Here is a 24,851-nt window from a genome sequence, read left to right on the forward strand (position 1 = left end):
TCACATTGCTGGTTTGCTCACTCCTCAGGCTATGTGATCCAAATTTGAAACTCTCTTTAGTACTGTCAATGAGTTCAGAGCATTACAGATTGAGGTCGAGCTCTCTTCCTTGTTACCTGAGTCTTTTCCTCACAATGAGGACTTTTTGAACAAGTTCAAAACCACCAGATCTATCTTACACAGTTGCGGTAAGAATAAGATAGACCCAGAGTGTATCTACTTGATTCTCTCTAAGCTTTGAGGTCCCTATCAGATATTTGCTTCCACATTTTATTCTACTATGGATGTGTTGGGTACACGCTTCACCATGCCTACTTTTGATGTATTTTATGATCGCTTGACTCGTGAGCAGGATCACCTATCTCAGCTGGACACTCTCACAGGATCACAACCGAAAGCATTGGTTGCTCAGACATCTAAAGAGAACAAGAAGCAGAAATGAAGCCTAAGAAGGATTCAGCTAGCAGTGAGCGTTCCTCCAAGCCACCACCTAAGTCTGATTACAAACCAAAGTCCTATCCCAAACATGAGCACTCTTCTAAGTCTGGTGAGTCTTCCTCCAAGACTAAGAAGAAGTCAGATGAACTTTGCATTTTTTGTGGCAAAGAAGGTCATCTAGTTTCTCGCTATTGGAAACGATTAGAGGCCTTGGAGGCAGCCATGCAACAACATCATATTTCTCCTCCTCAGCCTCCATCTTCCTCTTCTACTGGGAAAGGACATGCTCTTTCTGCATGAGCTATTCTTTCTGCATCCACTTGGATTATTGATTCTGGGGCTTCTCACCACATGACACACTCACCGCAGCTTGTTACCTCACTTGCTCACAGTAATAAATTACAAATTGTAGTTGGTGACTTAGCACAACTTTCAGTTTCAGGTTCAGGTTTTGTTTCGTTGACAAGTGGTTGTTTTTGGGATGTTCTTTTGGTTCCAGACATTTCTACGAACCTCCTCTCTGTTTATCATATTTGTCATTCTGGCTCTGGTAAAACGGTTGAGTTCTTACCACATGATGTGGTTATTAAAGAGCTCCATGATCCTGATTTAGTTGTGGCTATTGGCAGTGTTGATCCTAATTCTCGATTATATCGGTTTCATGGCTTTGCAAGTCTAGATGGTTAAGGTGTTTCTCTTATAGCACATGCAGATTCAGTGAGCAGATTGTAGCATGAGCGTTTTGGCCATGTCAACTACAGATACTTACAGCAGATGAGCACACAGGCACTTGTTATTGGGCTCCCTCAAATATCCTATACTGATGGTGTATGTGAAGGTTGTGCACTTGGCAAGCATCATCGTGATCCTTTTCCTACAGGCAGAGCCACCCATGCTAAGGCGCCCTTGGATTTGATCCACAGTGATCTTATGTCATTTTCGACTTCATCTTTTTCAGGATCCAAGTATGTTTTCACTTTCATTGATGACTTCTCCAGACGCACATGGGTGTACTTTCTTAAGTACAAGTTCGATGTCTTTGATTCATTTCGAGTCTTTAAGACATTTGTAGAGAAGCAGTCTGGTCTTTCGATAAAGAGGTTATGCACAGATAATGGGAGAGAATATGTGAATCAAGCTTTTACAAATTTCTGCACAAAGCATGGTTTGCAGCATCAGTTATCAGTTCCTCACACCCCTCAGCAGAATGGTGTTGCTGAGAGAAAGAACATAACACTAAGGGAGATGGCCAATTGTATGCTTCAGTCATGTTCTATGCAGCCTACTTTTTGGGCTGAGGCAGTTAATTGTGCCACTTATATTCAGAATCGGATGCCTCATAAGGCACTGCGCTAGTTGACTCCTGAGGAGGCTCGGTCCCATGTCAAGCCTGATGTTTCTTCATTCCGAGTATTTGGTAGTGAGGCTTGGGCATTTATTCCAGATGCTCAAAGGAAAGCCACAGAGAGGAAGAGTCGACCACTCATTTTTGTTGGCTATTGTGAGGATGTAAAGGCGTACATGTTGTTTGATCCTGATTCCCGAGAGGTCTTGTTTAGGCGGGATGTCCATTTTGATGAGCGCCTTCCTCAGATGGATTCTCCATCAGCAACTTCTCCCTCACTACCTCCTTCTCCCTCTTCATCTTTTGAGGATTCCTTCTTCCTTGAGGATGATGTAGATGATGGTCCACCTTAACCACCACCATCACCACCACCACCTGCTACTTAGCCATTGCCCAAGTGGGCCCGGTTTATAGTTGATGTTGCTCGTTCTCTGGTAGGTGATCCTACCGACACTCCTCATACTCATCCACAGACATCTGGTTATAGTCTTCTGAGTCATGCCATTTCGGATGATCCTCATAAATTTTCAGAGGTGATGGATCACCCAGAATGGGATAGGGCCATGGATGAGGAGTATTCTTCTTTGATGAAGAATCATACTTGGGATCTTTGTTCTCTTCCAAAGGGAAGAAAGTTGGTTTGGGGAAAGTGGGTGTATCATATTGTAGCGTCCTAAAATTGTGACACTTGCAATTTCGACCGCATTTGGGTCTTCACGATGGCGACGCAACACTGAACCTGAATGGAGACCCTGAAACTTGTCCACAACATCAAAAACTGCATTTTTCCAGCACCCTGCCTGATCCCTCCTTGCACCCTGCTGTCCCGGGAGGTGGGACCAGAGCGCCCAGCGCCCTAGTCCTTCAGGACTAGGGCACCCAGTGCCCTAGTCCCCCAGGACCATGGCGCCCAGCGCCCTGGTCCCTGGCCCTATTTTGGGCCCGGTCTCCTATGGGACTTCGGGTCTTTTTGTTTGCAAATTGGAAAATAACATTTCCTGGTCGGCCTAAGGTCGGGAAAATCAGTCTATCAACCCTAATTGGCAAGTATATAAACTACATTTTCCTCCCTCATTTGGATGGAGGCGAAAAAGGTGGAAACGATACTCAAACATTCAAACATTCAAGCATTCAAGCATTCAAACATTCCTTCAAGCAATTGATCATTCTAAGTCTCCATTCAAGGCTAAGTGTTGCATTCAAGACAAGGATTCAACCATTGAAGAGGAGATCACATGCTACAACATACAACATACAACAAACAACAACATCTATACCTTCGCATATAAGGATACAAACATCCTTACAACAAGGTACTAGTACTTGTTTTACATTACAGTCATTTACATTTACAGCATTTCTCATTTCTTGGTTAATTCCAAAACTGGGGTTTGACCTAAGGGCAAACCCCTAATCCCTAACCCCCCAATCATCTTTGCTTTTCTGTGTGTAGGTTGCAGGTACGCAGCTGAAATTGAAGATCTGGAATCCTTGTGCAGAGACGAACAGATCCCCCTTCGTTTCGCGGATTTTTCGGAGGACCGTGTGCATGCTGGGCGCCATCGTCTCGTCAACTTTTGCTCAAATTTGCAGGACAACGCCGTCTCGACATTTTACTGCTAATTCCAGGTCCGCAGCTTCATCCTATATCCCTATCTCAGTTTATAAGCGAATCTTTCTCACTTTCTATGTATTCCTAGCTTAATCATTCTATCTACATTTCTTTACAAGAGAGGGTATCCTTGCTATCTTAACCCCTGAAACTCATATAGAATCCAATCTTACATTGCGTGGGATTGGATCTTGTGGGTTTCAACCCCTCTTTTGAATGTAAAGTCCCTCCTAAGTGAAAACCATCAACCCTAGTGATTCCCCCTTCTCTCTCCTTGGAGTTGGGGAAGGGAGAACGACTAGGGTTCGATTTTTCCACTTTACATTTTGGTGAACCCGACGTGAACATCCTCATTCTGATTATTCATGGTTAGATCTGAAAATTTTGCTTCCCTAATTACATTTCCATGTTTGATCTTTTGCAAATTTTAGAGGTTGATTGCATAAAAACCCTAAAATTTTCTTTTTAAGTAATTAAACTTGTGAAATGTTTAATTGTTAATGCTTGTTTCAGATCTGCCCTTCTATTACAAATTATCAATTCATATTTGTGCTTTAATTTTGAAAATTAAGTGGTTAAGTGTCAAAACCCTAATTTTTGGGACTCTCTTGATTCAACCTTTGTCCGACAATTTCACTAATCAAAACATCTCCAAATCAGCTGTAACTTTGGATTCCGCAATAAAATCATAATATCTTTCATCCCTAAAAATTTGGAAAAAAGTTGCGAGGACCGTGTGCACTCCGAGCGCCATCGTCCCCGACATTTTTTCCAAAATTTCGGGAGCTAGATCTTACTGTATTTTTCTGCTAAAATCCAGATTTTTGGCTGATTTTATCAATTCTAACACTTTCAAAATTACAGTCAAAGTTGGTCTAGCGATTGCTTGGATTGAGGCTTCTAATCATTCAAAAATTGTTGAAATTGAAATTTGTGTCAAAATTGTGTTTCTTACAGTCCTAAATCTGAAAAGTGTGTTATCATTCATTCGAAATTTCAGTGATTTATTCAAATTTTTGCAATTTGTGACTTTTGAAATTAAGTGCTTAATTACAACAACTTTGATTTCTGCTTTCAAAATTGAATTTTGCGTGAAATTGAGTCAATTGTTAATTTTCAAAACTTGCATTGCTCTTAACATTCCCTCTAAAATCATAAAATTCAAAATTTCAGTTTCCCTCTCTTTTTCAAAATTCAAATTTTGCATTTTTCGACAATCTGGGTAGGGTTCAATTTTGAGATTGCAACTTTAATTTGGCCTATCTACAGATCGTAAAATCACTCAATTTTTTCAGGTTAGCTGTAAAATCATCATAACTTTCATCCCTGCAAATTTCGAAAAAAGTTGCGAGGACCGTGTGCAACCCGAGCGCCACGGTCCCGGACATTTTTTCCGAAATTTCAGGAGATTGTCCTGATTGTATTTAACAGCTTAAATCTAGAAGATTGACTGATTTTACTGAAATTTGCTACCTCTAAAATTCAAAATCTTCTCTCTTTCTTTAGTGCATGAGTTTTACAACAATAAGTCCTACTTACACTATTCCCGTTAGACGAAGCCTTAGAATTAAGTCCTTCCAAGGTTTAATTACTGAGGAGATGGAACCTAATTTGAATGGCCTTTTTAACGAGGACATGGGTAATTCCTCTAATCCTCTTAATGATGAAGAAGCTCTCCATGAGGTTTCTGTAGAACAACTTTCAAAATTGGATAACCAATTTGACGATTTTCGACAATGGATGTCTCAAGAATACCCTGATAGTCAAGCTCTTCCTTTAATTGAGGGTCTAAAACGTATGCTTCAAAGTGATAAGAATGGAATTGATATTTTGCGTGGTATTGCACACATTGTGGATTCAAATGTGATGCCTATGAAAAGTTGTGCCAAAACCTTAGGTTATACACAACCTCCTACTCAAGACAATCATTCTATTCCTTTGATGACTTCTATTGCTAGTATACCTACTTTTACATCAAACATAATGACTACTTCAATACAAGACATTCCTCCTATGATCACTAGTCATGGGGGCAATCCCTCTTCTTCAATCAACCCTCTTCCTTCATTCAATCCGACTTCTTCATTCATTCCTTCAATAAGTGTTCCTATTACATCTCCACAAATGAACATGACGCAAGGGGGCAATTCATTTAACCATTCCATTCCTCCTTGTAGTGTTCCTCCTGTCCAATCATCTCCTATGACTAACTATCATAGTGTCCCACCACCTTACTCTCTACCTTCTTTCAATAACATAACACCTCCATCACAATCTAACACGTCTAATATGAACTCTTTGACTGAAGCGACCATTAACAATCTTGCACAAACTGTCTCTTCTTTACAGCAACAAATTGCCTCTATGAATCAATCTAAGTTTAGTGTGCCCACATTTGATGTTGCGAGCCCACTTTCTCTTGACATTGTTCGAGCTATTCCCCCTAAACATGTTGAAATTCCACATTTGGAGCTTTATAATGGTAAGGGTGATCCTCTAACACATGTTAAGACCTTTCAAACAATATGTACTGATTTTGCTTATGACCAAAGGTTGCTTGCAAAACTGTTTACTAGAACATTAAGAGACAAAGCCCTACAATGGTATTGCTCGTTGCCTTCCTATTCTATTTCTTCTTTCGAACAACTTGCAAATGCTTTCATTCAACAATTTCAAAACAATAAAAGTCCTAAAGTTACTTTGATTGATTTAATGCATTGTAAACAAGGTGTTAAAGAAAAAGTGACTGATTTCATTGGTAGATATAAGCATTTGTATGCTCAAATTTCTTTTCCAGTGCCTGACAATGATATTCAAAGAATCTTTATTTCTAATTTACAAAAAGATATTCGAGACAAACTCCTATTTTCTGAGTTTACTTCTTTCCAACAGTTGTGCGCAACTCTTCACAATTATCAACTGACTGTGAGTCAAATGGAACAATCACATCCTATGGCTCCGAGTGATAAGGGTGATAGTAGTCAACAACCATTTGGGAAGTTTAAACCGAACAGAGAGTCCATTAAATTCAATGAACACATCAGCAACAAACAATGTGAATGCGGCATCAGGTGTGCCTCCTATTTCTAAGTTTTTCAAGAAAGAAAGAAAGTTCACTCCTTTGAATGAATCATTGCATAGTATTATGAATAAGTTATTGGAACAAAATGTGCTTACTCTTCCTCCTATAAGGCAAATAGATCCTGCAAAGATTAATTCACCCTATTTTGATAACAAATCTTTTTGTCAATTTCATCGCCATCCTGGGCATGATACTGAAAAATGTTTTGCTTTAAAGGGTAAAATTCAAGATTTGATTGATAATAATACTATTTCTGTTTCTGGAGTGAATGATAAAGGCAACACATCTGTAGCTCCTCCTAACCAAAATCTTTAGATTTTTACTGATCCATTACCTTCTCATACCTCTAATGCGATTGATTCTACTGATTCCTCTGTCTCACCTGATGATCTTGTGTCTATGACTCCAAATGTGATTAACTTTGTAGAGCAGCAGAAAATCCCTAAAGAACCTTCCATCACCTTTGATTCTAGTGAAACTATCAGGGCACCTGATGGTCCATTATATATAGTTGCAAAAGTCAAGAATACACCTTGCTGTGGAGTGCTTATGGATCCTTCTTGCATGGTTAATGTCATTACTGAAGAATTTCTTTTTACTTTGCAATTGAATCAAGTGATCTATGACGAAACAAATGTGGTTGTGAAATTATTTGATGCATTTTCTTCTCCTGCAATTGGTTCTATTACATTACCTATTGAGGTCCATAACAAATCCCTTGATGTGGACTTTGCTATTATTCCATCATCTGAACAATTTCATGTGAAGCTAGGCTATCCTTGGCTATCTTCCATGAAAGCTATTGCTTCTCCTATTCACAAGTGTTTGAAATTTCCCCATAATGGTGAAGTTGTTACTGTCAATCATAATCTCTTTAAACCAGCCGAAAGAACTTCTAGCGTTCCTATTGATTATTTTTGGCCTAAACAATTCCAATCTCTTCCTCCGCGAAGTGATCATCTTTTCAAATCTTATCAAAAGTGGAAAAAAGATATGATCCTATCTCTAAGTGAACCTAGAACACCCAAACTTGACATTCCTATCATTCTTGAGAAGGAAGTTCTTCCTTTGAAAGATAAAACTAATGTCTTTCCTCAAGAAGATTCCCAACCCATCCCTATGGATGTGACTATGCCTATATCTAATAAACTTCCTAAAAGTAGACCTATCCCTCCTCGTCATGATGGACTTGGTCTCCTTCCTAAACCAAATATCCCTCCCTTATATGGAGTAGTTCCTCCTCCTTCCTCTTATGGAGAGAAGAGACCTTCCTCTTCTCCTATTGTTCAGCCTAAGAGACTACAACCTAAACACCCAAGTGATAAGGATGAGAACATTCCTCCTCCTCAATCTTCTCAACTTCCTACTAAGACTAGACGAAATCATTCTGCACGTGAACGCCGGCGAAAGCGTCGTCTTAGAACTCAAACTTTGCAATCCCCAAAAACATCTTCAACAAGCATTGTTCAATTTTCTCCTCAGTCGGAAATTGAGCCAAAATCTCCTAAACATAAGATGCATGATGGTCTTGATCCTGTGCGAGTTAAAGATCCTATTTTTATAAATCTTGATGATGATATAGATGAAAATGCTACTCCTGTACATTCTGATAGTGAATATGAATATGTTGATGTTGATAACCATTTATCTAATGAATTTTCTAAAGCACTTATCCTAGCTCCTAGACAAGAACAACGTGGCTTGGAACATGAACATAGCCCTTGTTTGGATCTTGTGATAGCTCCATCTGCTGTGTTGAATGTTCCTCCTCTAGCGTGTTCCTTGCCTTCCCGAAACATTGATCAGCAAGATCGGGGGGTAGATGACATGCTAGACTAGTTCATTAGCATAGCAGATTCTCTCCTCCTCTCTTTTGTTACTTCTTCTATGTGTTATTCTCATTCTTCTATTTGTTGTCCTTAGTGTTGTCTACTTGAGGACGATGCAAAACATTGAGATCTCTTTTGGTCTCTCTCATGTTGACTCAAAAGACACATGTGTTCCCTTCTTCTAGGTGACCTTCCTTGATTGGGGAATGAAGAACAATTATGCATACATACATATGATATACATGAATTATCATACAACATACTGACCCCGAGGAAAGCGAAGTCACCTTGTGCTTTGTGTTTTGTGTCTATTATCCTTGGGCTTATCTCACACTTGGGGGCTAAATCCTTGTGATAACGTGCTCCTTTCTCATTTCTTATATGTATCACTACCTTAAAGCAATCACCCCCGGTGAGACGTGTGCGATCGCTTTAACGTAGGGGGGCATACATCCCGTTCATATCTTTTCAAGATACTTGAAAATTTCTTGGCAAATTTAGCTTTGCCTTGAAATTTTTTTATATCTTTCTTGCATGACTCATAGTGAGGGAACCTGAGATAGGGATATAGGATGAAGCTGCGGACCTGGAATTAGCAGTAAAATGTCGAGACGACGCTGTCCTGCAAATTTGAGCAAAATTTGACAGGACGATGGCGCCCGACGTGCACACGGTCCTCCGAAAAATCCGCGAAACGAAGGGGGATCTGTTCGTCTCTGCACAAGGATTCCAGATCTTCAATTTCAGCTGCATACCTGCAACCTACACACAGAAAAGCGAAGATGATTGGGGGGTTAGGGATTAGGGGTTTGCCCTTAGGTCAAACCCCGGTTTTGGAATTAACCAAGAAATGAGAAATGCTGTAAATGTAAATGACTGTAATGTAAAACAAGTACTAGTACCTTGTTGTAAGGATGTTTGTATCCTTATATGCGAAGGTATAGATGTTGTTGTTTGTTGTATGTTGTATGTTGTAGCATGTGATCTCCTCTTCAATGGTTGAATCCTTGTCTTGAATGCAACACTTAGCCTTGAATGGAGACTTAGAATGATCAATTGCTTGAAGGAATGTTTGAATGCTTGAATGCTTGAATGTTTGAATGTTTGAGTATCGTTTCCACCTTTTTTCGCCTCCATCCAAATGAGAGAGAAAAATCTAGTTTATATACTTGCCAATTAGGGTTGATAGACTGATTTTCCTGACCTTAGGCCGACCAGGAAATGTTATTTTCCAATTTGCAAACAAAAAGACCCGAAGTCCCATAGGAGACCGGGCCCAAAATAGGGCCAGGGACCAGGGCACTAGGCGCCATGGTCCTGGGGGACCAGGGCGCTAGGCGCCCTAGTCCTGAAGGACCAGGGCGCTGGGTGCTCTGGTCCCACCTCCCGGGACAGCAGGGTGCAAGGAGGGATCAGGCAGGGTGCTGGAAAAATGCAGTTTTTGATGTTGTGGACAAGTTTCGGGGTCTCCATTCAGGTTTAGTGTTGCGTCGCCATCGTGAAGACCCAAATGCAGTCAAAATTGCAAGTGTCGCAATTTTAGGACGCTACATTTAGCCCCCACTTTAGCGGGAGTATAAGTGTACGCTCATACTTCCGGTAAAGTACAAGGAAACAACATTGAAAAACTTTCACCACGTCAAGGAGGCAAGATACACCAAGCCCCCAATGGACTAAGGATCTTACGACTTCGATTGACAAAGTAAAAGGGAAGATCACGAGGGAGAACCATGACTGTCAGTAGTAAGGTTCCCTCACTATGAGTCATGCAAGAAAGATATCAAAAATTTTCAAGGCAAAGCTAAATTTGTCGAGAAATTTTTAAGTATCTTGAAAAGATATGAACAGGATGTATGCCCCCCTACGTTAAAGCGATCGCACACGCCTCATCGGGGGTGATTGCTTTAAGGTAGTGATACATATAAGAAATGAGAAAGGAGCACGTTATCACAAGGATTTAGCCCCCAAGTGTGAGCTAAGCCCAAGGATAATAGACACAAAACACAAAGCACAAGGTGACTTCGCTTTCCTCGGGGTCAGTATGCTGTATGATAATTCATGTATATCATATGTATGTATGCATAATTGTTCTTCATTCCCCAATCAAGGAAGGTCACCTAGAAGAAGGGAACACATGTGTCTTTTGAGTCAACATGAGAGAGACCAAAAGAGATCTCAATGTTTTCTCAGGTGTAGGGTATTGATTACTACGAGACCTTTTCTCTTGTCGCCAAGATGAAATCTATTCGCTTTGTACTTTCTCTGGCAACTTCACAGAGATGGACAGTTTTTCAGATGGATATGAAGAGTGCATTCTTGCATGGAGACATTCGTGAGGAGATCTATATGGAGCAACCTTAGGGATTTGTGCAGGATTCCTCTTTGGTTTGCAGACTTCGACGTTCATTATATGGTCTCAAATAGGCTCCTCGAGCCTAGTATGAGAAGATGGACTCCTTCTTGTTTTCCACACTCTTTACACGTCATTCCAATCCTACAGTCTACATTCAGCGTCAGGGGGATGATATAGTTATTCTTGTGCTCTATGTTGATGATCTTATCATTACTGGTAGCTCATCCTCCTTGATTCAGGCTATTTAGCGAGCCTTGATGGAGTAGTTTGAGATGACAGATCTTGGCCTTCTGCCCTATTTTTTGGGCCTATAGGTTATTCAGTCTTTCGATAGGATTTCCATACTTCAGCAGAAGTATGCTCTTGATATGCTTCACAGATTTGACATGCTTACTTGTAAGCCTGCTCCCACACCATTTTAGTCAGGTGTTGTTTTGTCTACCACTTGTTCTACACCTTCTGTGGATTCTACCTTATATAGGCAGTTGGTTGGCAGTTTGTTGTACCTGACCCATACCTGCCTGGATCTTTCTTTTGTGGTTGGTCTTGTCTCTCGGTTCTCCCATGATCCTCATGAGAGTCATTGGCAAGCAGCCAAATGTATTTTGAGGTACATTCGGGGCACTACACAGTTTAGCATTCACTATACTTCAGGATCCCCTCACATTGTTGGCTTCACTGACTCAGATTGGGTTGGTGATGCTCAAGATCGGAAGTCTACTTCTGGCTTTGTTTTTTGCCTTGGTTCTGGTCCTATCACATGGTCTTGCAAGAAGCAGTCTGTTATCACATTATCATCTACAGAGGCTGAGTACCAAGAAACGATATTAGCTAGTCAGGAGGTTTTATGGCTTCGATAGTTGATGATTGAGTTTGGGTTTCCTCCTGATAGTCCCACTATTCTTTGGTGTGACAATCAGAGTGTCATTCACCTTTCCTGCAACCCAGTGGAGCACCAGAGGTCTAAACACATTGAGCTTCACATGCACTTCTTCAGAGAGTTGATTCTGGATGGCTTTCTCATCTTGGAGTACATTCCTATAGAGGAGCAGGTTGCTGACATCTTCACTAAACCTTTTGCATCTTCGCGCTATCTTCAGTTGCGCTCTATGCTTGGGGTGAAGGAAGTTGTCCTTGGGGGGTCTCATTAAGGCCTTCCTTCCTTCATGTTCTTTTTTGTATGCTTTTCCCATCTCTTTTTGGAGTAGAGATTTTTCCCATGTGGTTTTCTCTATTTCTCCGTTTCATAGAGATTTGGTTGTGATTGGGTACCTCATCAAGCATTGTTGTCGGGACCCAAATTTGCCTTGTTCTTGTAGTTGCATTTTTGCTTTATTGTATTTAGTGTTTTTAGCTACTCCCTAAGTTCATCTTAAGGGGGGGTGTTAGAGTTATCTTATATTAGCTAATAATTATTTATTTAATTATTAGTCTATTATACTCTACGCTTAAGCTAAACTTAGGCATTTAATAATATTGTAGGTATTTAATAATTATTCTAATTATTAAATACTCTTTATCCCTTTAGGGTTTCTTTAGGGTTGCACACCTTTAAGGTTTCTATTCTCATGTCATAAGGATTGTATTGTAACTTTTTTTTTTCAATTTCCCTCTTTGAAATGATAATTTTTTCTTCAGAGCCTTTTTTGTGTTCTATCTCCAATCTTCTCTTTTGATAGGTATTTTGCTTGCAGATGCTCTTGGGATCTCAAAAGAAGTACTTTCTCAACTTCTTCAGTTATCTTTGGTGGGTTGTAGAGTTTTTTATGTAGATATTGTTTTAGTGGGAGTTTTGCAAGGAGAATTTTTTTAACCTTGTTGTAGGTTTAAGATGGCGAGCACATCCAGAAGAATAGAGATGGATAAATTTAATGATGACAATTTGAGTTGTGGAAACTCAAATGGAAGACATGCTCATAGATAGAGACTTATGGGTTGTGATATTTGGAGCAAAGCCTCAAACCATAGCTTAAGATGTTTCAAATACAATGGATCAAAAAGCGAAGGGTCTGATAAGACTCTTTTTGGCCGACTCTATGAACTTGAATGTTCATGAAGAGAAGACTGCAACTTAGTTTTGGAAAAAGCTTGGTGACATTTATCAAGGAAAATCCTTGATAAATAATCTCTTTCTAAGAAAGAAGTTGTATTCTCTAAGGATGGAGGAAGGAGGATCCATTGTAGATCACATGAATGCATTCAACATGTTGATTGCCCATCTAAGCTCTATTTCTATCAATATTGGTGATCAAGAAAGATGCATGCTCATGTTATGTTATTTATCGGACTTGTAAGATCACCTTGTGATGGAAAAACACAACAACCACTTTCAAGATGGAGGATGTGTTTGATTCATTGTTGTCTAAAGAGATGCAGAGAAAATATTCTACAATGGCTAAGGAGGCCCTTGTTGCTCATGGTAGATCAACCGAGAAAAATAAGAAACAGGAAAATAATGGTAAATCAAAGTCTTTGGGGAGATCTAAGTATATCCTAATAAAAAGCCCAAGGCAAATGCTGAAAATGTGGTAAATGTGGTCATTTATAAAAATATTATAAAGAGGAGAAGAAAAATAAAAATAAGAGAGCCTCTTATTATGATTCCAATAGATCCTCCCAAGATGATATAGATACTTTTATCACAACCTTGGCAACACATGCATTAGAAGATGTGTGGTTGAATCACTTAGGTGCTTCTTTCTACATGAGCTCTCACAGGGGTTGGTTCTCAAAGTATGATGAATATGATGGTGGGAAGGTGTATCTGGGTGATGAATCATACCTTAAGATTGTTAGCTATGGAAGATTCAAGATCAAATTCCCTAATGGTAGAGTGAATGGGATTGATGGTTTACTACACATTCTTGGTTTGGGACGAAAACTTCTTTTAGTTAGAAAGTTGAATGATGTTGTAGTGCAAATTGTTTTCTCACAAGGTGGATGCAAGATGACCAAAGGTTTTATGTTGCTTGCTAAGTGTCTCCGGTTAGGCACTTTGTATAAGCTAGATGCATGCACAATTCAGTGCAATAGTACTTCTGTGAAGTCAAAGAAAAGGGATTTGGATTCTTCATCCACAACATTAGATCATGCAAAGAAGAAGACTGAGGTATCTACATCTAATGGTCATTCTTTATGGGTACCTAAGGGTGTCAATGCTTTGGAGATGAAGCTTCCACCTAAGAAGACAATGTTGTGGTCCCAAAGACTTGGCCATATTGATGAAAAGGGTCTACAAACACTGAAAAATAAGAGCCTTGTTGAAGTCTTTAATGATTGTTATCTCAAGTTCAACTTTTGTGAATATTGTATATATGGAAAACAACACTGTGTTTCTTTTTATTCTAGTTCTCATAAGTCTTCTAGGGTTTTGAACTATATTAATTCTAATGTATTTGGTCATGTTAATGTGCCTTCTTTATCTAGATTTATGTACTTTGTGTCTTTCATAGATGATTAAAGTAGGAAATTTATTTATTTCCTCAGAAGTAAATCTGAAGTTTTCAGTTGGTTTCAAGAATTCAAGTCCTTTGTTGAAAATCAAAATGGTAGGAAAACTAAGTGCTTGAGGATGAACAATCCAATGAGTTTTGTTTTGGAAAATTTGATAGGTTTTATAAGGATCAGTACAATAAGAGACATAAGACAACTCCATACACCCCACAACAAAATAGAGTTCTAGAGAGGATGAAAAAAACATTGATGGAAAGGGCTAGGAGTATGATGAGTGGCACTAACCTTGAACAAATTTTTTGGGTTGAAGTATTAGCAACTACATGTTATCTAATTAATAAATCTCCTATTTTGTCTCTTGTTGAAAAGACCCCAATGAAAGCATGGTCTGGTAAGAAGCTCTCAATTAGACATCTTAGATTCTTTAGTTATGAGGCATCACGTGCCTAATGAGAAAAGATCAAAATTGGAGAACAAGGTGATTGAGTATATCTTCATCGGCTATGGTGTCAATGTGGAGGGGTACAATCTTTGGGATCCAATTGTAGAGAAGGTGCTCTATAGTAGAAGTGTGATATTTAATGAGCTGAAACCTTCCACCATTTATTTCCAACTAGAGAAGGAAGAGAAACAAAAGGAGGTAGTTTAGGTTCCACTCACTCCAGAGAAAGATGAACTGCATACTCTTGTTGGACCTAATGATGAGGAGAGATTTGGTAGCTTTGAGAGTTTTGAAGAGGAACGAGACCCTCAACCTAAAACTTTGGGGAAGTTTGCCCATGTTAGGTGGCAACTGGATAGGTTTGGTTATTCACTATTAGATTCTAGTTGCATATTTTCTTTGATTACTAATATTGATGAGCTTAGTACTGTTAGGGAGGCTATAGGTACGCATGAGGCATATTCCTAGATGGAAGCCATGAAAAAAGAGATGGTTGCACTGAAGAAAAATTCTACATGAGATTTGGTACCTTTGCCTAAGGGATGGAAACCTATTGGTTGTAAATTGGTGTTCAAGAAGAAACTGGGTCCAATGGTAGTATTGAGAAGCACAAGGCATGGTTGGTTTCCAAGGGATATCCCTAGGTGGAGGGAATTGATTATGGGGATATATTCTCTATTATAGCTAAGTTGACATCCATTCGGTTTTTGTAATTACTTGCAACATCTTATGACTTGGAAATTGAGTAGATGGATGTGAAGACAACTTTTCTTCATGGTGACATGGAGGAGGATTTTTACATGTCATAGACAAAGCACTTCATTGATAAAGGTAAAGAGAATTTGGTATGTAAGTTGAAGAGATCACTTTACAACTTAAAGAAATCTCCTAGAATGTGGTACCAAAATATTGACACCTATGTGTTGTCCTTGGGATTTTTCATATCTAAATCTAACCATTGTGCTTATTATAAATCCAAGAATCATCACATTCTCATTATTTTCATGTATGTGGATGATATGTTGTCCATTGGGAATGGTAAAAGAATGATTTTAGATTTGAAGTCACTATTGTTAGCACAATTTTAGATGAAAGTACTAGGTGCAACAAGGTACATTCTAGTAATAGAGATTAGATTAGATAGAGATAACAAAAATCTTTGGATCGGCTATAGAAAGTATCTAAACTATTTGTTGGGGAGATTTAGCATGACAACTTGCAAATAGTCAGTTGTTTTGGTTGTTTAGGGAATGAAGCTTTTTATGGAGGATTGTCCAAAGTTTCCTGCCAAGATGAAGGACGTGATTGGATTTCCTTATGTGAGTATTTTTGGCAAATTAATGTATGCTATGGTCTGTATAAGGCCAAATCTTTTCCAAGCAATGTGAGTCCTTATTATGGCTAATCCTAGATGAATGCATTAGGATGCGGTGAAGAGAGTGTTCAGGTATTTGCAGAGTACTTTTAAGTATTCCCTACATTTCCATGGTAATCATATTGGATCTCAAAATTATTTGGGTGTTTGTGGATATGTTGATTTTGATTAGGCAAGGGACATTGACAATAGAAGATCCACCAATGGATATGTTTTCATGATATTTGGTGGTGCTATAAGCTGGATAAGTAAATTGCAAGTTGTTGTCACTTTGTCCACTGTCAAAGAAAATTATATGGCAACTACTCATGATTTCAAAGAATCTATTCGTCTTCAAAGATTGTTTTCAGATATTGGTTTTGATGTGAGATGGTTAACTATTTGTTGTTACAATTAAAGTGCCCTTTGCTTGACAAAGAATCCTACTTTCCATGTTAGAACAAAGAACATTGGTGTGCAGTTTCATTTTGTTCAAGATATGGTGGAAGATGGAAAGGTTGGAAAACTTAAACACTTTAGTGAATGTTGTTGATGCATTGACTAATCCAATGAGCACAAAGAAGTTTAGATGGTGTGCTGGTTCAATGGGCCTTGGGGCCTAAGTTGTGATACAATGACTCCTATAAGCTCTTGGACAAGTGGGAGAATGCTATGATTAAGGGGTCTCAACCTAAGAGAATCCCAAGATATTTTATTTAATTAATTTATCTAGACAACTAAGACTTCTAGAAGGACACCTATGACCTAATTAAAATTAACATGTGAATAAGTACCCTTCTAGGAATTAGGTAGGTACAAGACCTTATTCACACTGACACGTCCCCCTAAGTCCAACATGGGAGAAATAGATTATTATGCAAAGATGCAAGATTATTATGGGTCCAGACTACGAGGCCACATTAGTGTGGAGGCGGGAAAAGCGAGACCGGGTGACTAGGACCTAATCCCACGTTTGCCAACACATTGGGAATACGAAAGAGCCTAGGGAGATAGATTACTTTGGCTAGTTATTATAAGAAAGAGAAAGCTAAGGATTACCTCTTAGGGTTTCCATTCCTCTTGTTGCAAATGATGAGAAAAACTAGGGTTTGAATGATCAACTAGATTAGGAGATAAAGAATGTAACAAAATGAACTCGAAATTGCACAAACTTACAGATATGAAGCTGAGATACTGAAAGCATGAAAGGGGGAGGATTTTGGATGTGTAATTGTTGCTGCAAATTGAGCCAAAATGACCAAGACCAGGGTGCCACGCCACTATCCCTAAGAATCTGACATAGAGCTATAACTGAAAGGCTAAAATCTAAAGGTCCTGAGGCTGCAACCTATCAAAATTCACCTGAAAAAAGAGGGACCATGGTACCACACCACTATCCTAGCTAGGACTAGGGCACCACTCCCTTGTCCTTGACATTTTTCTGCACTTTTAAGACTTTTGGGTGGTGTTGATGCCTTTTCTTGATCCAAAATTGCCTCTGGGTACCTTTTCCTGCACCTACTACTGCAAAGGGAAGGTTTGGGTGGATGTATAGGGTTTTGCTTCAATCAAACCTTTGTGTTGGTGATTTCCACCTCCACAAATAGCCGATAATGTACTGAAAATGTGTGTGCTAGAACCTTGTGTGTATGCAAGATCCTAAAGTGAATGCAAACAATCTAGAGCAACCCTAAAAAGTAAACCCTAAATGCTTGTAATTGACAAATTAAATGCTCTAGATCAATGATTCAAAGTGATCTAAATAATGAGTGTTAGTATGCAAGTTGATATAAAGAAGCTCATACAAAGACATGAAAATAACATGAAATCATACCAATCTCCAAGGGAGAGATATTGCCACTAGATCTCCTATTACTCTTCAATGTCTTCAAGGCTCCTAATTGATGATGAATGCTTGATGAATTTTTTTTGTTGAATGTTGTTGAATACTCCACGTAGGCTTCTCTTTCACTATATCGAAGGCTCCTTATTCTTTCTCCAATAGCTTTTTCCTCGATTTGATTCGATAGATCTTCGTTCTTAGTCCTTTCAAATGAAGAAAGAGAGCTCTTATGTATGAAACCCTAGATCTTAATTTCGACTTGATTCTGTCTTTAGGCCGACCTAGGAATTGAATTTCCTGCCAATCTTTTGGGGTTAAGCATTATAATATCATAGAATTATGCTCCCGAAATTTCGGGAAAAAAGTTGAGGACCATGTGCACTCCCGCCACAGTCTAAACAACTTTTCACCAAATTTTCAGGGTTGTTAGATATGATGATATTAGAGAGAATCCAAAAGTTACATATGATTTCGAGGTGTTTTGATATACGAAATCAGGCCTTAAAGGTCGAAATAGGACATAATTAGGGTTTATGATTAAATGATTTATTGGAGGAATAAAATAAAAAGGGGCACACTTAGGATAAAGGGCCCAATTTAATAATGTGTGAAGTGATGAAATATTACTTTAGATTTAATTAAATTACTTAATTAAATGCTTAAAGGGAAATTAGAAATTCAAGATGCAAGACACACTAAGGCGGGTGCTAACCTAAGTGTGAAATTGTACCACCCTAGCAAGGGTGTACAATTTACGACACTACAATTAGGTACCTATTTACAATACAAATCTATTTAACAAACAAATAAAAGGAGAAAATCAAGTGGGAAAAAGTCCTCTCCAAAAGAGAGAAAAGATTCAAACAAGGATGATGTATGGAGGAATTAATGATACCCCCAAGGACTACATCCATCATGAATATACAATCAATGACCCCCACATAAGAGGCTGAAAGAGAGACATGATATCCCCCCTAGTGAAGAAACTCTAATGTCGATTAAGAATGTATGAAAATAAAATATGATCCAATGATTGTAAGCAACATGCCTTCATTAAGGAGGAAACAAGTTGACTGGAAAATATAGAAGCAAATGCATATCCAAATGAAAGGAGGAAAGAAGTCTCAAAATATAATTATCTAGAAACTAATTAGGAGTCTCCAAGCTTTAATATGCCACATCATAATCATGATCAAACTCAACCAATAAAAATGACAAATCAAGTGAAGGAGGAAACTCTTAAAACTCAATCTCCAAAGAAAATGAAGATTAGAAAAAAGTTGTGCTAAAAATTTCATCAAAGAGGAGATAAATTCCCTCAAGTATGTCCTGAAAATATGTAGTTTGAGACTCTATAAACAAATTATAAATCCTTATCAAATACTCATCCCAAAAGGTAAGATATGAAACAATATGATCATCTAATTGAATAGGAGAACTAAAAGTTGAAGAAGGAGGTGGAGGAATAAAAAGCTTGACACTTGTCTCTAGAATAACAAGATTCAAATGACCAAACTTCTCCTCTCAAACTCAGTTAACACTTGGTGAATGCGTTTGAATATTAGAAAGGGAACATTATCCTCATAAAGAGAAAAACAATAAAAGGAATACAAATGAGATGAATAATCAACCATCCCTATATCAATGATCTTTGTAGTCTCAATGTCCCTAATGTAAATAAAATCAAGAGTGAACTCAACTATTTTACCTTGTCGATGACGAGCATTTGATAGATAGAAAGGAGATTATATGAAAAAGATGGAGCATAAAGTACATCATTAAAAGTTACTTCTTCCATGTCAATAGAACCTTTCCCACAAAGCTTCATATATGTGTTATTACAGATCAAAATATTGGGTGAGTTACAAGGCTCAAAAGAAGATAGCATTCCTATATATGATGTTATATGTCGAGGGCTCCCAAATCAAGAAGCCATCTACCATATTTAGGAATTGTAGAGGCCAAGAGTGATTTACCTTTTTTTTCTATCCTATTTTCAACTCTTGTAGTTTGTGACTATGTTGATGAATTTGTTATAAAACTGGATGTTGAACAAAAAGGGAATAATGAGGGCAACAAAACACAATGCTTCTAAACAAGATGGGTTAGTTCATTAATCTTATTATCATAAAAACTACGCTCATCATGTTTTGCCATTTTTTAATATGCACATTTCAACTTCTTAATTTTAAATGATTCCTATTTGGAAGGACTGGACTCAATGGTTCTTTGTGAAGGGGAATTCTTAGCTTGCTCATTAGAACTGGAGTCCTTATTTTCTCCTTTTGACATTTTCCATCTAAACCTTTTGAATATTTTGCAAGAAGAACCTATGGTTTTGAAGACATCAATGTGCCAATGTGTGCTAACTCATCTTGTGAGTTGAGATAAAAATCTATCAAGAGAAGGAACTTTGTGTGCATTTTCTAGGGCATCCATAGTATCATCAAATAAAATTAGAAGCTGAATAATTAGGACCTCGCTTAGCAGGAATAGAAAGAACCAACTGCTTATCCTCTTTGGTGACCCCACAACTAGTCAACTATAGTTTAAGAGAATTGATCTTGGTAAATAAGCCCTAGATGTTCTCAAAATTTGAAGGATTAAGGCTAATGTAATGGAGGAAAAATTAGGGTTTCACAAGTTAAGCCTTGTAAAAGAGGAAATGAACTAAATTTCCAAACAATATATTAAAGGAAGGGAGAACTCAATTGGTCCAATGCAAGAGTATTGAATGTTGATCAATTTATTTTTCCTTTATCTAATTGAAATTGACTTGAATGTATTTTAATGTTATATCTATGGTGAATGATGAAGAATTGACATGAAACAACACAACTAGCGAGCTACAGTTGTGTAATATAAAAAATCACACCTTGTACAATTCAGCGTAATAAATGGTGTCTTCCTCCATGTCATCGGAGGTCATGTACCACCGCTTTTGTCTTTGTCAACTCCAAACTGAAATCTTACCAACTTTGTTGACTTGTCATCCTTAGGACACTAGCGCGGCGTGGAGATGTCTGTGCAACGCACTAGCATTTTGCGAATCTGACAGTCCGTAGGTGGCTGTTTGAGTGTTATGCCCTGGAAGAAATCATAACGCCTTTGCATGCGTCCACAGAGGTCAGTTTTACTTCCAAGGCCTATCTCTCCCATTTGAAGGCACTTTGGAGGATTCTAGATCATTTCTTGCAGGTTGAAGCTCTTGGCGATCTTCATGAGCAATATTCATAGGTTTTCATAAGTCCACCATTGTTGCAAGCTTCAAGAACATAGAGCATTTTCAAAGCATCTTGTTTGGAGCTTCATAGGGGAGTTATCTCTTTTTCTCTCTCTCTCTCTCTCATATTTTTTTATATGTTCTCCTTGAATCTATATTTCGTTCATCTTTTATTATTTCTTTTCTATCCTTCTTTATCTTCCTTTTCTCGTTGAATTTACTAGGTTGTCCATGGAGTTGGAAACACCAAAACAAGGGTCTGACTAAGGAAAACTCCAAAACACAACCCCCAAAATTTTCCTCCTTTGCATGTGTGCAGGTTCATGTTTGTGAGGATCTCATTTAGTGAGAGGCTTCATAGCTTGGACCTCTTGTGTGTTCATCTTTTTCTTTACCCTTCGTTCTTTTATTTCATTTTTGATATCTGCATTTTTCATATCTTTCAGTTATTTTACTTTATGTTCATCTATACAGACTTTTAGCGTCCCTCTGTATGGCTCTTTGTCTCTGTCTATATTGGACATCCGCATGTCTCTTTGTAGTCTGAGATACATGCACTTATCCTATCCACAGAGACTTGTCAGAGCTGTCTAGGGGCCCCATCTATCTTGTATTAGCCTAGTTTGGTTATTTAGTATCCCCTGGCTCACCCTTAGCACTAGTATAGAAGAGGTACTGGAGGGTCAATTTGTTCTCTAGGATCCATCATCCTTGAGGTAACAAATTTCCTCCACTACATTTTGGTGAACCTGACATGAAGTTAGTTTCCTTTTTGTATTGTGTATTTATCTTTTAGTTCATTGTATACATTTAAAATCTAAAATCTAAAAAATAAAAAAAATAAAAAGAAAAGAGTGTAGCTTGCATCTTCATTTTAGCATTTGCATTTGTTTTTCTTTATCTTTCTAGTTAGCAAGCTTTATTAGAAGACCAAACCCTCTATGTCCCTGTAGTGTGGTCTCAACGTTGTGAGGCTTGTCTATAAGCTTTATGACCCATACTTCCACAAGAGTCATAGTTAGGATGACATCTAGACGGAGTTTCCTTGTCAATCATTATAGTCCTCCTCTACCTAGCACGACGACCAGAGATCCTTTGCCTGACCCAAATAATATTTTCACGTCTCATCCCCTCAAGATTCCTTTCATGGGAGGCTCATCAACTGCTAGCTCTGAGATGAGCTCTCTGTCACCTTCTAGTCCTTCTATCATAGACCACAACTTTGTTGTCACTATTTTAACTTTGATCGGATTCAGTCTATAGAGGAGAACTTGAGAGATTTCGAAGGGTTCCTTAATCGATAGAATGTCCTCCCTCAAGCTGGGAATGTGGTAACACTCTAAGAGACATGCTCATCTCATATAAGAAAGGTTTAGATATATTGAGGGCATTGTCCATAATTGTTAAAAACCATGTACCCTTGGCAGATGCACCCCCTCAGGATAACCAATTTGATGCCTCTAGTTCTCAGATCGACATTGACATACCAGGGTTGAACATGCATATGGTGGATTATACTATTCCTAGCATCAATGCCTCATCCACTCCCTTGGGTTACACAAGTATGTCTAGTAGCTCGACCTTTGCCTCTGATGCAACTCATATCTCTACGGTCAACACTACTACTACATCTATCAATGGCACGGGTCCTCTTGGAGGTACTAGTGGAGGTGGTCGCACACATGGCACACCTTTGCCTCCTCTGTAATCTAATCTTGTCTTGAACACTATCTTGTAAAACATGGGGTAGTTACAGTTATAGCTTACAAACCTGGCCCCCACTTTTGGTTAGTCGTCTATGCTTGCATAATATAGGAAGAGCCCCCTTGACATCACTATCCTGAACACCACCCTTTCTCCTATGGTTGAATCATTGAAGTTTGATAGGTTCAATGGTGATGGGAACCCTAATATGCACATTGACTCTTTTATGACCATGTGCAATGATTACCACTGCCTGGACTTTGTATTGATTAAATTGTTCTCATGGTCCCTTAAGGGAAGTGTGTTAGAGTGGTATAGCTCCTTGTCAAATCATTCTATTTGTACCTTTGATAAAATTATGGATCTATTCCTTAAATGATTTCAGGCTAACATTGGCAGCAAGGTCACTATCGCTGACCTTGTTCATTGTAAGCAAAACCCAAATGAAAAAGTCACGTACTTTATCTCAAGATATCAGTCAATCTCTATCAGGATCCCCTTTTCCCTGTCGAATAGCCATTTGAAAAGGATGCTCGTTAGCAACCTGCAACCGACATTAAGGGAGAAGTTGTCTCTTAGTCATTGTCAAAACTTTACCAATATGTGCTTTGCACTCATGTTCTACAAGCACACCATGATGCAGTTTGAAGGTTCTACTTCGAACCCTCGTGGTGGGTCTCTCGCAGGCATGTCCACGGAAGGGTCTAGAAAGAACAAAGTTGTATCTAATATTGTGGTTGATCCCTCGATGGCTACTACATAGGGATCACAACATAATAGAGTCTTCACTAAATTGAATGACTCCTTCTTAAGCATAATTCAATGATTGCTAAAAGATAATCTGATTACCCTTCCCGAGGTTAGACCAATGTCTAATACAAACCCTATCCACATTGGTATGATGGGTCAAAATTTTGTCATTTACCATTCTGTACTTGATCATGACACTGAGTGATGTTATCGTCTTTGGAATATTTTCCAAGACCACATCGACAGTGGTACGATTAAAGTTGGTGAGCAGAAGCATAAGTCTGTTGATAAGACCAACAATGATTTGCAGATCTATACCAATCTATTTCCCTTGCATTTGATGAATTTTATTTCTGCATTAGATCCTCCTTTAGATGATGGTCCATTTTTTAACATGGTCACCATCACTCCTATGTGTTTGCCTCCTAGATAAAAGGGGAAAGTGTTTAACACATCATTATCATTCACCCTTCTAGATGCCTCATATTGTGGAGAGCCTACTCCTCTATACATCCCTACTAAATTGAACAATCAAATTGTCACAAGTGTGATGGTTGACCCATCATGCAGAGTCGATGTCATCACGAAGGAGACTATATTTGTGAATAGTTGGTATAAGCCTACACATGACAAATTTCAAGCAACCTTGAGGATGCATGATGGTCCTCATCGAACCCAAGGTTGTTTCGTCAACCTTTGTTATCATTCTTGAGTTGAATATTTTTTGTGTTAAGTTGGGCATTCCCTGGCTAATATCAGTCGACGCGGTCCCCTCTATTGTGCATAAATGTATAAAGTTCTACCACGAGGGTTCAGTCCATGCCATCCAGGACATTGGATACTGACCCCTCATAGATGAAGGAGATTTTTTCATTGGATCATTTCTAGATTTCTCCAGTGGGGCCCATGCTTCCCCATGGTGATTTAATGTATTGTACTTACTATCAGTATAAGATGGGGGAGTTGGCCTCTAAGTCAGTACAACCTAGTTATTCATTACCGCTTTCTGTATTGACTTCTGCTTCATCCATTCTGGTGCTAGAGTGGGTGGTGTCTTCTTCTCCTTCATCATCGGGGGTTGAGGTTAAAACCGCTCCCTCAAGCAGATCTCCTCATATGTCACCGACTGTGCAGCCTCCAGTGGTGCCTTTTGTTCCCACATCTGCCCCTAATACGGACAGGGGAAAGGTGCCCACAAAATCCAAGTCTGCGACCCACCCTCCCTTTAAGCTCTCGATCTTGGTTGATATCCCATGACCTTCTCGTTATCCTAGGAGGAAGCTCCTCACTCTCATTCATCTCTATTGGCTTCTTCTTCACAGCCCACGTCGGTGCCCCTTGTTCCTCTAGTCATTCCTGGTGTGAAGTGAGGTAGGGTACCCGTCTCTGTGAATGTCATACCAGTCGCATATGTTAGGCCTTC

The sequence above is a fragment of the Cryptomeria japonica genome, chromosome 7, assembly GCF_030272615.1.
Source record: "Cryptomeria japonica chromosome 7, Sugi_1.0, whole genome shotgun sequence".
Classification (NCBI taxonomy): Eukaryota; Viridiplantae; Streptophyta; class Pinopsida; order Cupressales; family Cupressaceae; genus Cryptomeria; species Cryptomeria japonica.